General features: G+C 33.8%; 1 pseudogene across 1 annotated transcript; it reads left to right on the top strand.

The window, feature by feature from the left end:
- The first annotated feature begins 3,903 nt into the window (after positions 1-3,903).
- Positions 3,904-6,968, top strand: LOC149540129 (pentatricopeptide repeat-containing protein At2g13600 pseudogene; annotated as a pseudogene). Its single transcript, XR_016356360.1, has one exon. The product of XR_016356360.1 is annotated as a pentatricopeptide repeat-containing protein At2g13600 pseudogene (transcript).
- Positions 6,969-20,142: the final 13,174 nt, after the last annotated feature.

Below are 20,142 nucleotides of genomic sequence, written 5' to 3'. Positions count from 1 at the left end.
CAGAGGAATTCTCAATGAAGAAAGAAGATCCTTGTATCTAAATTCATTTCTCCTTCATTGAAAATGATTATCAAACATATTTACATTGAAGATCTAGGAGAATTGTTCATAGATTCATGCCTTTGTGAGTGCATCCTTGATTTGTATTCTATATTCCAAGGTCAACTCCTTGATTTCAAGCACATTCAATAATCTTCATGGGTATGAGTGATTCCTCCATCTATTCATGAAGTTTTAAGCAAGGTGAGTCAAACATTTCTAAACAAGGTTTTGACCGAGGCAAACCCCCTTTACCCAACTTTTCCCCCATTTTTTCTATAGGAGATTAGAAAGATATGAAAAAAAATTCTAGTAGACCAAGACCAATCAAAGCATTCCTATAAGTTTCATAAAGAAACTTACAGTACAAAATGTTCCAATCACTTTGCACCCGGGCACAAAATAACCTAGCCACTATATACTCTCCAAATCCATTTAAAATTTGAGTTGCCAGCATGTCACAACTTCAAGATTTGATAACAATACTTGTAAGTGTTTTTGGGATTTTCTCTCTCTATTATTCAGATCTTAAGTAGCATATTTCCTATTTCAATTCTAATGCATATAAATCTTTCCTTATCTAAACTCTTTCATGTGAAGATTACTAATTGATTTTTTTTGCCAAATTCAAATCAAGTACATATTATTTATGAACACTTCATGACCTTTCTTGGATTCAATTTGAAGTATTCAAGTCATTGTATTATTCCTTTTTTCTCATACAAAAATTGAAAGACTTGTTAAACATGAATAGTTAGTTGTTTCAGTAGACTTGTAGGGTGAATGCCTTGTTGATGACATATATATGATAGAAGTAATACCCTCTAGGTTATGAGATCCTTTGACATACCAATGGTTGGGAATAATGTCAAATATATTACCATAAATCACAAATTCTTTCCACACTATGAGTTCTTGATGTAAAAGTAAGAACTACCAACATAATAATCTTGACCAAAAAATATTTTTGTGGTGGAGACTATAAGCTACGATGATCCTTTAATGAGGAACCTACAATTTCAAAAAATAAACTTTTAACTAAAAATATTTTTGGGTGCAAGACTATTGATTCTAAAATGCTCATGCAACATATTAAAGGGGATGAGTATAGTGTTCTCATAACTTTAACATCAAAATATTTTATTCAATATATGTTATAAGAAAAGACACATACCCAATGTATTACACTAAGACATTACGCATGTGAAATCTGCAAACTAAATCTTAAAGCATGGAATTAGTATATACATTATACAAAAAATAAAGATAAACAATAGAAATGATATCATATAGTTTTAATCCTACATTTTCTATATAATTTAAATACAAAGAAAAATAAAGAAAGTGGAGCTTGAAGATTGAAAATCAAAAGGCTTTATATAACACAAAAAGAATTGAAGATGTGAAAGACTTTTGCTTATATATTTCTAACCGTCCTTGACTTTCCTTTGCAAATAATGGTAGAAAAATATTTAGCTATACTAGGGTGAAATTAGTGAGAGATATTAAAGAGAAATTATAACATATATAGTTAAATAATAATAAGTTATCATAGTTCAAAATTTTATTATTATTATGTTAAAATCTCTTACAACAAAAATAAGATTGCCAAAGCATAAAACAATATCTTTAGCCTTAGGAAATTATTGTCTCTTTTATTTTTTGCACCAAGATCATTGATGATAATTGTGCTTTTATAGTGCATTTTCTAATGTTTAATTGAAATCATAACAAATGTGAAGTATTTGGTTGTTTCTTTACAATTCTACTATTACTTTCTTCTTCTTATTTAAAAAAAAAAAAATTGCACAAAAAGTATGTTTAGAAAATAATACTTTTTAATACACTAGATACATATTCCACTCTATTTTTTATTAATTACAATTCAAAATTTGTTACATTCTAATTGAACCGTATTTTATTAAGTAATTAAAATTCAAAATTATATTTTATGTTTAATAATAGAAAGCTTCTCTTGAGGGCAACTAGTCCCCTACATTTCCTCAATTACATTATCTAGCATTGAAAATTGTATTTACATAAACTTTCATGCTTACTTAGGCCTCACTTTAGTGTTACTACCTCCTATCCCTAGTCATACTTGATTACACTTCTTCCTATTCAAATTTTGGCTTCTCTACATTCTACATATTAAGTTTTGGTCCTAGCATTTATCAAGAGGATCACATAACTTGGGGTGACTTGGTCACAAGGGTAGGTTAGATGGGGAAATCTGGGTCCAAACTAGGGCACCCAATGTGACCTAGTCTCGATAAGCAAAGCCCAAATTCAAACCCTCTAATGGTTAGCTCGTAGAAGCTAACTAAATTAGTTTGTGTTAGCTCACAGTAAAATTGCAAACCTAAAATGCTAGGGAGAGGTGTACAAGAATGCTTACCCCCCTTATTTTGAGATTCATCTAATTCAAGACACACTTAAGTGAGAGTATTCAAATTCAATAACATCCTAAGAGCAAGTAACCAAACATCTTTTGAAAACATGAAGAGTCAAGACAAGGAGTAATTTTTAGATCTATAGCATTCATTATAGTATCCATGATCAAATATTCGTAAAGTGAACTCTATAAAATCAATATCAACATCTTCATGAGGATTTTGAAACAAAGAAGGTATTTGAAGGTATGAACATTTAATTTTCAAATCTAGCTTCAACTACATTAAAAAAATGCTTTATGTTCCATTTCAATTTATTTCAATTTGAAGGTTAATTCATAGGGTGGGATTTGATAAGGAAAAATTCTATCAACCAAAAATATTTCTCTATCTATGTGCAAGTGGTAAGCTACATACACGTAGATCTAGGTTCATATCACATACCAAAAAACCTGCATAACTTCACTTTGTAGATCCAAAATTGTTGGGCTAGGCTTCCCTAATTGAAATAGTCTAGGTCAAGGTTGTTGCTCACTAATGTCCTTCAAATTTTTGCCTAGAATTCGGTAGTAGATTCCTCTCTATCCATATTCTCCACATATACTTCTAAGTTTGCATATATGATTTTGCTATGTTGTATACATAACAACTTTTATTTTACCTTACTTTACCTTACCTTTTGTATTTCTTTTCATAATTACATAAGCATTTTCAACTCTTAGCAAAATACCACATAATCAATTGTGTCCACACATCTTGAGTCAAATGGACCATTCTCCTTCCAATGTAAGAGTGGAAATGGGCCTAAGATTCCTAGTTGGGATATAGATATGAAGAAAATATAGATATAGATATGAAATGTTCTACTTGGGAGTGTAGGGGAAGAGCACTTATAGCTAACATTGTTCACCCTAAGTTCCTAAGCAGTGCTTGGAACTTTGAATTTCTAATTTTATTTCTTGAATTGTCTTTATATCTATGTGACTTAACTACGCACCATTGCTATTCTAACTTCTATATAATAAAGATAAATATCCTATACAAAAATTATTATTAAAAAAGTTAAAACTTATGAGTTCAAACTATCATCCCAAACATAATCTATTTACCCTTTGTCAAACACAATTTCTTTGGTAGTCCATTACTTTAATCCCCAAATCCTTTATTAATTGGGCACTGGCTAATCTCCAAACAAAATGCACCAAAGACAAAAAATAGTCAAACATGATTCTTTTTCAGATTCACGAAAACACATCAAAAATTTCTCAAATCGATCACAAAATATTGATCATAAAGATCAAATGATGAAAATTTAAAAAAAATCATTGTATTTTCGATTTTTTGAAATTTTGTCAATGATGCAATTTATAAGAAGGCGTCCAATTAATTGTAGACCAAGGGCAATGTACTAATTCTCCAATAATTGTACAATACTAGTTCTAATGAAGTAATTACCAATGAAGTGGGGAAGGAAAAATTATATTCAGAAGGTATAATAGTCGTGGGCTGAAACAAATTCTGTTAAGATGATCGAATGAAAGAAGGATTGCGAATTCTGTGTCTCCAACGCAAGGTTGCTCTAATCTTCTATTCATTGAACGCCAGCATTACTGTCGAAGCTACTTCAAAGGGCAAACAAATCCATTCTCACGTCAATGGCAGGGAATTGGCATTTAACCCCTACACAATTTCACAAAATAAGCTTATTAACATGTATGACAAGTGCGGAAGTTTGGTAGATGCTCGCAAAGTGTTCGACCATGTAACTCAACCAGACATTTTCTCATGGAATATGATAATTGCAGCTTACAGAAAGCATGGCTTTCTTGTACAGGCTTTGACATTGTTTCACCAGATGCAACGAACAGCCGTACAACCCGATGAATTCAGCTTCTCCACAATTCTCCCTGTTTGCGTCAACGCCTCGTCTCTAGATCATGGTTTGCAGATTCATGGAAAAATTATTAGATGTGGATTTCAATTTAACGGTGTTGTAGCGAGTGCCCTGATACACATTTATGCTAAGTGCGGAATGGTAGAGAAAGCGCGCGAACTGTTTGATAGAGTGCCTACGTCAGATGTGGTTTTGTGGACTGCAATGGTTACTGGATATGCACAAAATGGTGTTCTTGACGAGGCTCTAAGTCTTTTCGAAGCAATGCCTGAGCGGGACAGGGTTTCGTGGACTGCAATCATTGCTGGGTATGCACAAAATGGACTTGTTGATAAGGGTTTGGAGATTTTAAAGCAAATGAAATTAGCAGGCGTGTATCCGAATTCTGCTACTTTCGTCAGCATCCTTCCAGCTTGTGCCAAAATGGGAGCTTTGAAACAGGGTGGGGAACTACACACAAGTATAATCAAAACTGGGTTTTTGTCAGATATTGTAGTTGTGACTGCCTTGGTAGACATGTACGCAAAATGTGGAGGTATACAGAAGGCGCGTCGATTGTTTGACAAAATGAAGGAACGAAATGTAGTCTCCTGGAATGCGATGATTGTAGGATACTCACAAAGCACACATGTTGGGAAAGCTGTGGGTGCTTTTATGGAAATGCAAATGGCAGGTGTAAAGGCAGATTCGGCAACATTTGTCAGCGTCCTTCCAGCATGTGCTGAAACGCGAGATTTGGAAAGGGGTATGGAGATTCATCAAAAAATAATTCGAACTGCATTTTTCTTGCATGTTGTTGTTGTGAACGCTCTGATAGACATGTATGCTAAATGTGGATGTATGCAAAAGGCACAACAGTTGTTTGACAAAATGCTTACTGCAAATGGGGTTTCAGGGATTGCAGTGACAACAGAGTATGCACAAAATGGCAATCTTGATAAGGATTTTAGGGTTTCCAAAGAAATGCCTCTGCCAAATGTGATCTCATGGACTGCTATCATTTCTGGATATGCCCAAAATGGGCCTATTCACAAAGCCTTGGAGGTTTTTAAGCATATGCTATGGGAAGGTATAAATCCAAATTCTGCCACCTTTGCTAGTATCCTCCCGGTCTGTGCTAAAATAGGAGATTTTGAACAGGGTATAGAGATTCATCAAAGAATAACGGAAAGTGGGCATGTTTCAGATGTTATTGTTGCAAATGCCCTCGTGGATATGTACGCTAAGTGTGGGAATGTAAAAAAGGCACGCCAGTTGTTTGATAACTTACAGCAGCCAGATACGTCTTCTTGGAACATAATAATAGCAGCATATGCAATGCATGGCTATAAAAAGGATGCCCTCAACCTTTTTGAACAAATGAAGCACTATGGAAGGAACCCAGACCAAGTGACTTTAGTTTGTGTTTTATTTGCATGCAGCCATGCAGGTCTAGTGAATCAAGGCTGTAAACACTTCAATTACATGAGTAGTTGTTATTGCATCATTCCTATAATGGATCATTACGTGTGCATGATCGATCTTCTTGGCCGTGCTGGCTACGTGGAAGAAGCCCTCAACTTTATTATCAAAATGCCCCTAAAACCTGATGTGGTTGCGTGGACCTGTTTGCTTGGCGCTTGTAGGTCAAATAACAATATAGGGTTAGGAGAGTACGTGATAAAACTCCTTCTAGTGTTAGGTGCAAAGAATTCTGGACCTTATATTCTTCTGTCAAACATTTATGCAGAAGTAGGAAGGTGGGGTGAGGCACAAAAGGTTAGGAAATTGATGAAAAATAGAGGAATAAAAAAAAACCCTGGTTGTAGTTGGTTAGATGGCAGTAAAACGGTTCACGCATTTCATGTAGGAGATGGATTGTACCCACGGACACAAGAAATCAATGCAAAGATGTAAAACTTGTCCAAGGAGATGAAGCGGCACAATATAGTCAAGATACCAGATTTGATATTGAATAATGGGGAGGGAGAAGAACAGTTAACATTCTCGAGGCTAAAGCCTCTTACATTTCAATTTTTTTTTTGATACGAAATGATCATGAATGTTGATGAGGACAAGATGATGATTAGGATAAGAATAAACTCTTCTGAGAAGAATTAACTCTTGCTAGAATAGTGAGAAGTCGGTGATTGAATTGAGGTTGTTCCCAGAGTATTATTGGTGACAACCACACTTGCAAGAAATTGATTTCAAAAATTGTTGGAAGATGAATTGTTCTGAGAGATGCAAACAGGACCATAGCAAACGGGACCATAGTAAATTGTATGGTGTCAGACTCGTAATCGCGGCACAGAATGTGTTTTGATGTATTTAATGGTAATCTTCATTCCTTTGTACACTGGTGGATATTGTCAATGTTCCACTTAACAGTAATATGGAGGAGTTAAGGCACGGAACTGTTTCAAGGGAATCCCAAAGTACCCACTCGATAAGTTGTGGGAGGAGGCAAAAGAGTTGGAACTTCTGTAGGAAAGCTGCTCATCCAGAAGGAAATCATTGGAAAGAGAGACCTAATCCTGATTAATGTATAGGCCAACCTTTTCCATTTTGTATGGATTACTTGTAGTATCCCTGTGTCAGCCCTTCCATTGGTACCAAAATGTACTTTACAAATTAATATTACTAAAGTGCGATTTGAGTCATTTATGGCGGTACTACATTAGTGGTATTTTGCAATAAATTTGAACATTCCCCACTTAGGCTAACTGTTGAAGACTTCCATGTCTGATCATTGGAATATTGGGGATGACTCAATAGTTTCAATGGTTTCTATGGGTTTTAAAGATCTAATTTTATAGCTTTTATAAATCAGAGTTGACATCTACATACACATTTCAGTCAATCTGCCATTCTAGAAGTAAACTCAAGATACAGTACAAGTTATAGTTCAGTTTATTTAAACTAAAAAATGAAGGAAACTAAAGAACAGGGCTATAAAGTGATTATCTGACCAAAGGTAAAGTTTTAGGTGGCGATTTTGAGATCTATTTTGATGGAGCAGAGGTCCCATGAAACAAAAACAAAAATCTGGTACAAAATTATTTAGAACATTTTTCTGAAAATTACAGTTCGTTTTTTAGACTGGAACTAGTATGCATCTCCAGTATCCGACATTTTCTTTTAATCAGATTTCAGCATCTCAATACAAACATATACAACTGTCATTAACCTTTAAACCTGCACAGTTAATTTCCCTTAAAAACTTGGAGGGAATACAATGTAGTTAGCATATCGAAACATATTTGGCAGCATAGTAAGTAAAATTCTCATTTCAAGAATATGCAAAATCAATAACAAAAAGAAAGATGTACAGAAGAGAAGAAGCACCCATATACGTGGGAAGACCTTTTCCACTGTAAAAAACCCCATACGCTGAAGCATTGATGCAATGCATTAGTTTGCAACAAATTATTAAAATAAACTTGTAAGTTCATAGCCTTTACATAGAGTCTTCATTTTGCTCTTTTGAAAGGAAATCAATAGCACAACTCTGCAAAAAACAATTTCCTCACTCCTTTCTCATAACCCATATGGAAGACATACAATGCATAGAGAAATACATGTTTGAAATAGCTTTTAGAAAGCTGAAAAAGGGGGTTGTGCAAATCCTTGTCACACATTTTCCAACCACCTGTAAAATACAAATGACATTTGTACATCATCTTCTAACCCTTCTCACACACCTCCAAATCCAAGCACGTATATTTTGCTAACAATGGGTATGATAGTAATTGTCATAAAAATATGTTATATGTTATATGTGATAACACTTACTGTTATAAGAGGATACATCATAAATGACTATAATTCATTAATTTTCTTGCAACTTTTTATGACCCAAAATGCCTTGTTACACTTGTCCAACCTCTCATAAGAATATATCATACCATAATGACTTACACAAGTTCCTAAGATGCTGACACATGACAGAATATCTCTCCCAAAGTGGCATGCCTACTTACCTTTGTGTTTACCTCCCAAAGTGAAGATAGCTCACTGTGCCATGTTACATTAGATGACAAATATGATGAGCATGAAATTACATTCTAGATAATTAATAAATAGATACGATGTTAGAAAAGGTTGGAGTTGGAGCATCTCAATTAACAACATTCTCCATGCATCAAACACCTTACCACCTAACAAACTTAAACAAGATTTAACAATAAAGGGCCAAACAATGAGATGTATCATCATAGTCATCCATGAAATCACATGAATTTTCAACACATTCTCATACCCCAACAATATATCTGCAATAACATGCAATGAGTCCATCATATCAAGAAAGAACTTTTCTTATCCTTCAAAATACCACCTATGGAAGAAAAGGAACAAGCCTAGGAGAAAAATTACCAATCCAAAGCTCACAAGCATCAAATCCAAGTGCTGACAAAGGCCTACAAACTATTGTCACAACTCTACTTTTCTCATGAGTTTTACAATAGCATTAATATGTCTAACTTCATAGATGTTACTAGATCACAACTATGAAGTTCAAAATGTTTCTCCTAGAAAAGATTAATATAAATGTTCGAAAATATTTAGAACAAACACAATTGATTGCTAATATCCAACTAAAAAACCCACATGACTAGTTGAAGCAACCACAACAACTACCAACGCATCTAGTCATCCATACCTCATAGGTATGTCATCCATACCTCATAGGTATCTAAAACATCAGCAAAATTCACATTGATAACATATTCAACCCATAAGATGCAATCATGAGCTTCCTATAGAAAATGTGTCAATGAAGAACATATACATTTGGAAACTCCCACTGTATGGGCAATTTTCAAAACTAAAATAATTCATTGCATGTAAAGTATTCCATTCAAATATTATACCAAAGATGTGGCAAAATAATTTAGTCATGTAGTAACATAGAACAATCACAACGGTCCACATATGCAAAACAAATTGTTGCATAGTCTCAAATAACGTGTCAACGTAACTCTCCCAAGTCCATTATAGTGAAACATATGACCATAAACCTCCAAGAAGTAGTCATCTATATCAAAGAGAAAACTTGAAAAATTATATCACACTAATGTATTCCTTCCAAAAACTCAAAATTTTAAGTTGTAACAAGTAAGATCTTCTTCTCAAACTTGATAAAAAGCCTCAACAAAACCCAAAGGTTCAATCTCATTAGATTAAACAAAACATATATGAGATAATGCAATGATGGATATATTCTTCTTTCAAACTAGGAAGGTCAAACCCAAAGTAACCATTACCATATTAGAAAATCAACCCATTACACCATCTCCTACATCCTCATAATTATATCATAATATCAACCATATACACAAGGAGAGAAGCATGCTTTTCTCCATAACTCAAGATCAATATATCTATGTAAGATAAACATAAATCATAAAGCACTTTAAAGAAATAATGGATAATACCACTCGAATAGACCAATAGTGGGGAATAAGACACTCCTTCAAGATATACACATCATCATGACTCATCAAGAACACTCTCCTCATAAGACCATGTTAAACTCATGTCCAACGAAGGTGTAGGCTCCTTAGAGTTCTTGTTGAAATCTTACCAAGAGTAACCATCTCAATAATCTATGAGCTAACACCTCCTAAAAGAAGATCACATGCTCCAATAAATATATCATACTCCTATGAGTGTTTGTATTATACCAAAAATTTAAATGTGTAATCAAGATTACAATATGCCATAATAACAAGTTAACTCATAATAAATGATCACATGCATAACATAACAAATATATAACACTTCAAGCATAGACTACATGAGTCCTCCATAGCTCCAAGATTTTAACATCTCCAAAAAAAGTGAAGATAACTATTTCCTGTTAGTGAACTTGCAAATGTGAAGATCCTTTTGCAACAACAATTTCTAAGAGATCCTCCATACATAGATGCAATATTAAAGATCATCTGCCATCAAATGATGAATCTACATCATTGCCAACTGATCCCACTAATTGTAATACATGACATAATGATAATCATCTCTAAATAAAGATCATCAATGATTCTAACACAATCAAATACTACACTTGCAATTGTTAAATACACAAGACAATTGAGAGGGAGGGGGAGTAAATTATTTGTCCACAAATTTATTACTAAAAAACCTTTTAATTAGTTCCACCATACTTAATTTAAATTTCTAATTATTGAAATATATGAGCATGAAAAACATAAAAACCTCAAACACTTGAAACACTATATTTACATGTAAAACCATGTCAATGGAAAAATCATAGAAAATATTATTCTCAAATATATGAACACAAGTTACGATGGATTACACGGAAGACCCATGTCCAAAGGCTCATTCTCAAAGAAGGCTCGCTATCAAAGGTCTCATTACCCAGATGAAGAAGGATAAGAGAGAATAGATAAACCATTAATATAAATTGCAACACAACTGAAAGACTTGCGATCACCTTTTTCCTCACTGTTTTTAGTAGCTAACACATTAAAGTTCATGTTTCTCTGCACTACACTTCACACTAAACTTATGCAATCAGGGAGAAAAATCCTCTTTCATACATTACCATGATACATAGGTATACCTACACAAGTTTCCCAAAAATATATACATACGCCACAATGCCACAGTATCCTTGAATGGTTTATCCTTTATCTATATCAAGCTTACGTTTATAATGTCTCCCACTATTGGCTAGATAGAGATTGAATAGGATTTGAAATTGGTCATCACTCAACATTCTAGTAGTGGGGACAAATGAGAAGTGGACTACAAAACACTTAGCTAGGACTAAGGATAGCACCATACATGTTACACATATTATTGCATTCACGGAGACAAATAATTAAAATGAAAAAAATTAATGTCAATCAAACCTATAGTAGAAACACCATTAAACTTCAAAATCATGTCTCTGAAGCCCAAAATATCATGATAACTAAAATGAATGAAGCAGGGGGTATAAATCTCACCATCATAAACTATTATAGAGAAATGTGAAGCGTATATTTCACAAATGGAATAGTATCATTTGGGTCACTCATATAGATTCATGTGGCATTTGCATCTTCAACTGATAGATGTTTCTTCTTTGTTTTTCATCTACTCATTGTTCAAGTAGTCTCATTGGGGACAATCATGTAGATTATTTTCTTTTGTATCCTTGGTTGACAAATATTTTTCCTTTGTTTGTCATTTACTCATTGTTTGAGTAGTGTTGCTAGGTGCATTCATACAGATTGGTCTTGGTCATCATCTTGGTGTCAAAGGAGGTTCTTCATTCAATACTATGACAATTATCATTCAACAAGTGTCCACACTTTCCTTGTATTCTCGAGGAGGTTCTTTGTACTTCATGTATTTGTATGTCTCACTTATGGAGAGGGGTATTTTCTTATGTGGGTTTTCTCATTTTTCTCCAGTTGGAGAGATTTTCATTGTAAATGGGTACCTAATTAGACTTTCTTTTGTCAAGACTTAATCATGCATAAATTTTTGGTGTCTGCCTAAGTGAGAACACCTTCCCAATTTAACCATCTTCCATAAATAGCCACTCATCCTTCTTACGCACTTGTACTCCCATATCCTTTTGAATTATTTTCACACATGTATGAGATATCTTGAGCCATCCAACTCCACTTTGTCTCACACTATGCTTATGAGCCATTATTAAAGGTTACTCACACATATGTGAGCAACTCATCCACCCCATTAGAGAGTTGGCCTCTACTTGGTATCCACCTCATAAATCCTATGCAACCCTATCCCTTCATCCAACTTTATATCCTTAACTATTTATTTCCTCCAAACCCTATAAATAAAAGCCTCACCTTGTGCATTTCAACCGTCACTTAATTGCATTGTTATCAACTTACAATGCAATTGAGTGATTTATCCACTCATGTCTAAAAATAGAGATATCACTAAAATTAGTAGTACTAAGTTTAATAGATGTGCCACCAAATTTGGAAGTGGTATTGATGATGTCATCAAAGTTGCAAAAGTACTTGTGCTCCTAGAGAAAAGGACACATGCTCCTTTTTCAAAACAACTTTATAATTCAAAAATACCATAAGCTCCATGCAAAGTTTTGGAGGAATTTTTAATTTCATTTTATTTTTTATTTTTTGGAAGAGCATTGATTTTTGAAGCATGCATTTTTTGACTGTGTACAAGTTTTGATATCAGGGATATATGAACACATTTTAATGTGTGCCAAGTGCCCACTTAAAATAGCCTTGAATTCTCTAATTCTAATAAATCATATATGGATTTAGGGGGTTTAAACCCTTCTAAGCCAAATCGCGACCTTTGTTTTGCACCAAAGTGCTTATTATTTTCAATTGCCTCCAAATTGCACCTTTTTGTGCTCTTACTAAAACATGATAAAAAAAACAATTTCTCATGTTTTGACAAAACGACATCGGATCGTAGGATTTTGGCACACTGCAAACACAATTGTGAAGTTTGTGAAGCTCTAAAAAATAGACAAAAATACTAAAATCCAAATTCACATAAAAAAAGGAAAACTTGGACACTTACCTTGCAATGTTCTTGAGAAAAGAAACCCTTAAATAATGAGAAGGGGTTTGTTGAATCTACACTCTAATAACATGCTGAATTTTGCAAAAAAAAGCACCAAGGATCAAACAACAAATGAAAACACCTTCCACAAGAAAGTGTAGCAAAAAATAACTACTATATTCCTCAAAATAAAAAATATTACAATTTGCAAGATGATTATAATGAAGAGTTCAATTTCTTTTATATAAAACAATTATGCTAATTTTTTATAAAAAGAGTTAACTAAAACTGAATTTATTAAACTAAAACTAAGATATGAAAACCAAAGGTGTATGGTGTGCACAATATGCAAACTAGAGCCTAACAAAATTAGATTGAGCTAAATTTAGGATCACTAAGTGAATGTAAGCTAGATCATGAATGTGTAAAAATCTACTATAATTAGGCATAATAATATGAATGAGAATATTCACCAGCATGTACAAATTAAAGCAAATTTTGCAAGTGTGTCTAAAGAAATTAATATGGATAGTCTAACATTCCTTGCATGATCATAATTTGATATCTTAGTATGTAAAATTAAGATAAAAAGTGCACAGTCATTCATATTATGAAAGTGAATTGCATAAATTTGATGCATGTATGTACATACTTAGCTTCATATAATACTACCTATAGACAAATTACTTGATTTATATCTTAGTTGAGATCTTTCCTTTCGTGTGTAAAATTAATGATTCAATTAGAACCATTGTAACTTAGTTTTCGTGATAAACCAAGGACGAATATATACATTCACATGGATGAAGAATGACTTAAAGTGGATATTTGTATCAAAAGGGAATGTTTGATTATGTCAATTGCATGATTTTACTATGTAGGAATGATTGCATGAAGAATAGTGATACACATCATATGCATGTAAAGAGAAAGAATAGTGTTCACATTAACATATTAGGGAGTAAATGCATTTTAAACCATTAATGCGTGGAATAAAGACTAAATGCATTGTATTTTGTACTTGATAAGCCCATGCGTTTGGGAAATCTTATCTTCTATAATAGGGTATCAAATATGGATTTACAAAGGATGCAAACCTCTTTTTAGGTTCACGTTTATTTAATTGAATATTGGCCAAAGTCAAGGGTTCATTGGGAAGAGTGAACTTAGCCTTAAAAAACTTAATTAATAATATCCTCTACTAGACTACCACATCCTAATTGTTGACATAGTTGTTGACATAATTCGCATAAGTTGTCTTGAGGGGTGCTATGGTACAAGTTTGATGCTAAGGAGATTAGTTATTGTGTTGTCATTGATGTCAACTTAGTGCTATGTTGGATGATAGTGTACCAGATAAGTTGATAACTGTATGAGGCCACTGTTTTGGAATTATGTTGACACCAAATATATAATTCTTCTAGGATTCAATATAGATCAATTGAAGGAGCAATAGGAGAACTTGCAAGCATTTGAAGCTATAGTAAGTACTCTATCTGATACTAAATACATTGATATACATGGACTTGACATTGCTTACGAGGTTTGGGAAAAGCTGAAATTAATCTATGGTGGAGATAAACATGTGCGAAAAGCCATGCTAGATAGTTTGAAGTGAAAATATGATGACATGGAGATGGTGGAAGGCGACAACATTGTTTAATATGGTCAAAGGATAAATGAAGTAGTTGGTGCTATGAGAAGTGCAACTTGTAATGTTGAAGAAGAAGATGTGGTAGGAAATATGTTGAAAACTTTATTACCAATTTATATTGTTAGGGTTTTTGTCATTCATGAAATGAGAACAACAAATAATGTCTATGTTGATGGATTGATTGGTAATCTTACTACTTTTGAATTGAGTAACTATGATAATAATATTCCTAAAGTTGAAACATATTTCAAGGCCTCTATATCTATGACTTTGGTGAAGAAGGGTCATGAATCATTTGGTTAATCTAGAGAACTTGAATATGTTTTGGAAGATGAAAGAAAGAAAGAATAACTTGGAGTATTATTTGCAAAGAGAATGCCTAGAGGTATTGGTAAGAAAAAAATGCAAGCTACCCTTGAAGTGTTTCTCATGCGATAAGATAGGACATATTTTTGCTAGGTGTCCTAATGGTGAGTAGAAGGAAAAGATCAAGAGATTCAAGGAAAAAGGAAAAAAACAATGTTATGTTGCAATAGATGAAGGTGTATATGATGAAGAGTTTGAAGATAGTGAATAAGAAGATGTGCTATTTGTTGCACTAAAACAAGATACCTTATAAGGTGAGAAGGAATTGGTCTCTCAAACTAAACACACTAATGAGTGGGTTATCATATCACATGACTAGTATCAAAAGAAAGTTCATAAAGCTAGAATAATTTCATGGAGGTGTAGTTAGGTTTGGAAATAATTCACCTAGATTGGTGAAATGTAAAGGTTCAATTTATTTGACTGAAAAAAGAAATGCTTATTATCTCTCTTTGGTAGAAGGTCTGGAACATAATTTGTTGAGTGTCCTTCATTTGAATGACAAATGATATCACCTAGAATTAAAAATAGGTATATGTAGGATACGTAGAAGCTCATGAGATCTAATTATAATCAGAAGTAAAATTAAAATTATTTTATTTCATTTGAACACTAAGGTTGATAGTTGTTTGGTTGCTAGAGTTAAAGATAATTGATTATGGAATAAAAGGTTCTATCATGTGAATTTTGATAGTTTAATCAAAGTTAGTAAGTCAAATTCAAATAGAGGATTGTGAGAAATAGATAATGTACAAAAAATATCAATCAAATAAATTAACAAGTTCTAGTTATAGTAGTACGACATTTTCATCTAAGAATACATTGCATTTAGTACATACCGATATTGTTGGTCCTATGGGGACAAGAATTTACCATGGCAATAAATATTTAATGTTATTTATTGATGATTACCCATGGATGATAAGGATGAATTTCTTGAAGTCAAAAGCCTTTTAGAAGTTCAAAGTGTTCAAAGCACTTGTTAAGAATAAAACAAGTAAAATCTTGAATTACTTAAGGTTTGGTAGAGGAGGAGAGTTTACTTCATGGGAGTTCATTGAAAAATGTGAGAATAATGGAACCAAGAGACAAATGTTTTCCCCAAGGACTCCATAACATGATGAAATTGTAGAAAGAATAAACAAGACCATAGTTGATGCAACTATTACAATGATATTGAAGGAGATGTATCCAAGATGTATTAGAGAGGAGATATTAACACTGTAGTATACACAATGAACCAGGTACAAGTGGAGAAAGGAATAGGTAAGACACCTTATGAATTGTAGTATGGCCATACACTCAGTGTTAAGAAGTTCAAAGTTTTTGGTAGCAAACAAGAGATGAGTTCATGAGAAAATTTGATCCTAAGAGTGATGAAGGTATTTTCTTGGGATACCCTACCTAAATACATGCTTACAATTTCTTTAGCAAGAGGACAAACAAGATGATTAAAAGTGAGAATGTGAAGGTAGATGAATATCCTAAAAAATTTGAAAAAATGATGAATCCAACAAGCAAGAATTGGAAGATGTTTGGTTGTGATCGGCACAAAATGGGTTTTCAGAAATAAATTAAATGAAGATTGAGAAGTGGTTCAGAACAAGGCAAGACTTGTGTGTAAGGGCTATGCACAAGAAGATGGATTATACTATGGAGAGGTTTTTGCATTAGTGGAAATACTTGAAGGGGTAAGAATATTACCTACATATGAATATTACAAAAGGTTAAGATTTTTCAAATTGATATTAAGTCTGAAACTTTACACAGGTCTATGATAGGAAAATTGCAATATGTTGTTCATAGAAGAGTGAATATTGCTCAAGCAGTTGGGATAGTGACTAGAGTTCCAACAAATCCTAAGGAATTTCACATGGTGGTGGTGAAGAGAATATTTAGGTACTTGAAAGGGATTGAAGACTATGGTCTATGATATGCACATAAAATTGATTTCTCTTTAAGTGTATTCATTGAAGCAGGTTGTGCAAGAAACATTATTTATAGAAAAAGTATGAGTGGTGATGTGTTCTTCCTAGGTGGAATACTTGTCACTTGGACAAGTAAGAAGAAAAGTTTTATTTTCCAATCTATTGCAAAAGTTGGGTATGTGGTAGATTCTATCAATTGTACACAAAGTGCAAGGATGAAACAAATCCTAGAAGGAATCAAGGAGAAGGTAAATGAACCAATGATTATTTATTGTGATAATACAAGTGCAATTAACATCTCAAAGAATCTGATGATACATTCTAAGATGGAAAACATTGCAATCAAGTATATTTTTGAGAGAGAAAGTGTGATAGAAAGAAGTTAACTAAGAATGTGTCAACCAATGAACATTAGCATATATATTTACGGAGCCACTACCAAGGATACTTTTGAATATCTAAGAGGTAAGATAGGGGAAATATGCCTACCTAAATAGAATTAAGATGATGTTGCAACATCAATCCAATGGATTCATAAAATAAATTTCATTGTGGATTGATGTTAGGGAGGCTAATCCTTAGGGGGAGCAGTTGGATGTGAAGAAGATTTTTGTAGCATAAGGTGACCTATGTTGTTTGGTGCCTTTGGTATTGTTGTCGAAGAGGGAGAAGACTACCAGGAGAAGACCTAAACACTACTAAAAGAAGATTAAGGGGAAGAATTCAAAGAGTTAAATAAGTATTAGCTAAGAGGGAGTAATTGTTATTTGAAATTTGGTGATGTTTCCATGATTGTATTGTGGTATTTCCATCTATGCCAAAGGGGGAGATTGCTGGTGTAACTAATGCATATTGTGTTGACAGGTGTTGTGGTATAGGTTTGATGTCAGGGAGATTAATTATTGTATTGTCATTGATGTCAACTTAGTGTTATGTTGGAAAAAATTGTACTAGATAAGATTATAGGTGTTAAATTAGTTGAATCTAGTGATGCTACAATAATAGGAGTGTGTGGCTCAAATGGGAGACTTAAAGATGTCTCATAATGATGTATGTTGGATCACACAGGCTAGTAACATGTAAGGGGGAAGGTATGATCGATTGAAGGTTACTTTCTCCATGATACTCAACAAATGAGATAATATTAATAGTTTTCAATCACCATCAACTATCAAGGGTCCTCAAATCAAGAGATGATAACATGGTTGAGGCAACTATTTTCCCAACCATGAAGATGTAGGAATTGGTGTACAAAATAGATGCAAAACCCAACTTCATAGAAGCCACAACGATCACCTACAAGCAAATAACCTGTTACATGAAAGAATGAAGCAAAGAAGAGAAGAGTGGCTCTTGGTATGAAAATTGTATTCAAGAGAGGAAAAAAATGAAAAGAAGTATTACAAAATACAAGGGGATCAACCCTTATAAAAGGAGATCAACCATTCTCAAAAAGGAAACCCTAAAGAAACCCTAAAAAAATAATGTGACATTTAATAAAAGAAAACAAATATTAAATGTCACATTCATGAAGACACAAAAGTCAATACTCCAATAGTGAAATCTTAAGAGTAAGTGAAAGATAATAAACCTTTTACTCTAATACCCCCCTTAAGATGAGTGACAATGTAACTAAAAATAATAAAAACAAAAACAAGGAAACTATAATGTAGAAGGAAACTTGGGTCCCAACAACAAGGCCTAATTAGGTACCCAATCACAACCAAACCTCTATAAAGTGGAGAAATAGAGAAAACCACATGGGAAAAACTCCACTCCAAAAAGAGATGAGAAAACATGTTGAAAAACAAGAAAGGAAGGAATGCCTCATTAAGACCCCCCAAGGACAACTTCCTTCACCCCAAGCATGGTGTGCAATTGAATATAGCATGGTGATGTAAAAGATTTAATGAAGATGTCGGAAACCTGCATTTCTATAGGAATGTACTCCAAGAGGAGAACACCATCATGAATCAATTGTCAGATGAAGTGCATGTGGATCTCAAAATGCTTAGTATATTGATGCTCCACTAGGTTGCAAGAAATATGAATGACATTTTGATTGTCACACCAAAGCATAGTGGGACTATCAGGAGGAAACCCAAACTCAGTCATCAACTATTGAAGCCACAAAATCTCTTGACTAGCTAACACCGTTGCTTGGTACTCAGCCTCTATAGATGATAATGCAATAGCAGACTGCTTCTTACAAGACCATGTGATAGGACCAGATCCAAGACAAAAAACAAAACCAGAAGTAAATTTCCTATCATCAGCTTCACCAGCCCAATCTGAGTCAATAAAGCCAACAATGTGTGGGGATCATATAGTGTAGTGAATGGCAAAATGTGTAGTGCCCTGAACATACCTCAAGATATGTTTGGTAGCTTGTCAATGGCTCTCATGAGGGTCATGGGAAAATCGAGAAACAAGACCAACTACAAAGGAGAGATTAGGACAAGTATGTGTCAAGTACAACAAATTGTCAACCAACTATCGATATAAAGTGGGATCCACTACAGTCATAGGACAAGTGGTAGACAAGACAACACCTGACTGAAATGGTGTAGGGGCAAGCTTGCAATCAATCATGTTGAAGCATCAGAGCATATCAAGAGAAAAATTTTGTTGACATATGGAAATACCATCGAAAGTCTAAGTAACTTGTAGGCCCAAAAAATAATGTAGAAGACCGAGATTTGTCATCTCAAACTGCTCCATCAGTGCTCTCTAAATACTCTATAACATGAGGATGAGCTATCGGTAATGATGAGATCATCAAATAGAGAACAAGTATCACAATAACAACCCCTTGATGTTGAATGTACACTATATGATTGAAATGATAATGTGTGAAGTTTATAGAGAGCATGAACGAGTCCATCTTCTCATACCAAGCCCGGGGGACTTGTTTGAGGCCATACAATGAATGTTGAAGCCTACAAACTAATGAAGAGTCTTGCACAAATCTCTAAGGCTGCTCCATATAGATCTCCTCATTAAGATCACCATGCAAGAACACACTCTTCATATCCATCTGAAAGACTGCCCATCCCTGTGAAGCTACTAGTGAAAGGACAAAGTGATAGAATTCATCTTGGCGATAGTGGAAAAAGTCTCTGAGTAATCAATACCCTCAACCTACGAGAATCCTTTTGCAAAAAGATGTGCTTTGTACTTATCAATAGAGCCTTTTGCAACATACTTGGTACGGTACAATCACTTGCACCGAACCAACTTTCTTCCTTTTGAAAGAGTACAAAGATTCCAAGTGTGATTCTTCATCAAAAAAGAATACCCCTCATCCATAGCCAAATCCCACTCTGGATGTCTGGTCACCTTTGAAAATCTCTGTGG

This window comes from Cupressus sempervirens, chromosome 9 (genome assembly GCF_028749045.1).
Source record: "Cupressus sempervirens isolate cs-2001-9-10 chromosome 9, ASM2874904v1, whole genome shotgun sequence".
NCBI classification, from domain to species: domain Eukaryota; kingdom Viridiplantae; phylum Streptophyta; class Pinopsida; order Cupressales; family Cupressaceae; genus Cupressus; species Cupressus sempervirens.
The sequence above is the reverse complement of the archived record's forward strand: the minus strand, read 5'-3'. Positions and strand labels throughout refer to the sequence as shown.